This window comes from Euphorbia lathyris, chromosome 3 (assembly GCF_963576675.1).
Source record: "Euphorbia lathyris chromosome 3, ddEupLath1.1, whole genome shotgun sequence".
Taxonomy (NCBI): Eukaryota; Viridiplantae; Streptophyta; class Magnoliopsida; order Malpighiales; family Euphorbiaceae; genus Euphorbia; species Euphorbia lathyris.
This window is the reverse complement of record NC_088912.1, coordinates 52,970,553-52,972,661: the sequence shown is the minus strand read 5'-3', so window position 1 is coordinate 52,972,661 and position 2,109 is coordinate 52,970,553.

Genomic DNA, 2,109 nt, shown 5'->3' with positions numbered 1-2,109 from the left:
ATGGCCTCTTCCTCAATTCCTCCTAAGAAAAAGAATCCTCGAGCGGAGTCTACTCCGTCTCGTATGAGCGCCGCGGATCTAGTGGATCTGGCGAATCGCTTCCCCTGGATCAAGAACTATGAGACTCAGCTTGCCGCATCTCATCAACGTCCTTCCTGTCCGCCTAGCGGTTTCCTTACAGTATACTATAGTCACGTGGAGAGAGGGTTCAGACTTCCTTTTCCGAAGATGATGGCGGACATCCTCTCCTATTTTGACATCACGGTTAGCCAGCTACATCCCAACTGCTGGTTGGATATCGCTTTAGACTGCTACCTTGCCTCAAATTTAGGAGTAGTATATACGGGTCGTATCTTTAGAGCTTTTCACAAACCATCAAAACGGAAGTCCGAATCCTATCTTTTGTTCACCAAATTCGGAGTGTATTCGCCCTTTAGTGACAAAATGTCCAATGTTCATTGCTTGGATGAGAGATTCTTCTACGTGAAGATAAAAGATGGTGAACCACTGGGTTTTCCTTTATTTTGGAATCCCAGGCCGTTACATATGGCGGGCGATATGCGAATTTTAACGGATAGTGATGAGAAGGTGGCGGAGCTCATGAAGCAGATCAAGGCGGATGCATGGACATATGCGGATGCCTTAGCTTTCATGATGAGTGATATTCCATTGATTCGCCGGGAAGGGGATCAATTCATTTACTCAAAGATTACGCAATTTGACCAAGGTACCTTTCATTTCTTCGTGAACTTTGATTACTTTAATGTTTTCTTTGGCAGGGGTTTATCTAAGGCCAATCACGCTCTTGCAGAGAAGCGTAAGAAGTTTCTGGAGGCTGAAGCACGCAAGAAAGATCAAGCGGCGAATCCTCAAGCGGATACTGGAAAACGTCCTGCAGAAACAGTGGTTGAGCCGCCACTAAAAAGGAGGAAGACTACCACCACTGGAGGCCTTAAGCTTATGGCGGATGCCATGAGGCCCGCCAGGCCTGCTGGGGAGATTGCACAGGTAGGTTACCGTTTATTTTTATTTGTTCATCAAGTTTTGGGCTTGAGTTCTGATCTTTGAACGTTTGTGTAGACGGCGAAGCCCGATATTGGTGGATACTGGTCCGCCAAATTTGGAGCCCAATGATCTTTCGAGAATGAATCCATCCTAAACGATTTGGATGAGGCCTTGGGTCAGGTGGGCGAAGTGCAGAGGAACCATAACCAGATTCCTGGTTCCATTCATGCGCAAAAGGGGAAAACGGAGCTCCTCATGGTGAGTTCCTTTAGCAAGGATTTCGTTTTGCAGAAAATACTGGTCCTTCATTCCCTTTTGCTTTTTGACTGAATTGTTGAGCTTTTGACAGTTGTATTCTCGCATACGTACCATGGAAACAGAGCTCCTTCAAAATGTGGCGGATAAGGCAACCATCGAGAAGTTAGAGAAAGAGGTAGCGGAAGCCAATGCGAATATCGCTTCTGTTAATGCAAACCTCGCTTCCGCTAATGCAAACCTTGCTTCCGCCATAGGCGCCTTGGTTTTTAGGGACGCAGAAATTGAGAAGTTAAAGGCAAAGATCGTGTCTGGTGCCAAAAATCACGAGGACGCCCTTGGAGAAGCGGAATATATGGCGGGTGAGCAAGCCTTTTATTACGGCGAAATGCTCATGGCGTACTTCTCACTGGCGCATCCTGAGACTAATTTCACAGATCCGCAATTCGCCATCCCCGAACCAGAGGATGTGGTGAATTTCAACAAAATGTCAGATGCTAAGGAGTACCTCCGTGATTATGTTCGGAGATGGATGAAGGGGCCTATAGAGGAAACCAAGCCGTCCACTACTGTCACGTTAGATGAGCTTGAGGAGGTGCCCCCTAAGGCGGATGAAGGTCCGATTCTTGACCAGACTCTTCCTCTTGGTGCCACATCCTCTGTGGATAAGGAGGTATCTCCAGCTGGCGTATCTGTGGATGTGGAGAAGGAAAGCGCAAAGGAGGATGCTCCCATTGTTACTTAGTTTGTTTTTATTTGTGACATTGTAAAAACGCTTTTAAGTACAATTTGTTTTAATCCTTTATGGAAGCTATGTTATTTTACCTTTACGTTTGCGTAAGGAAATAT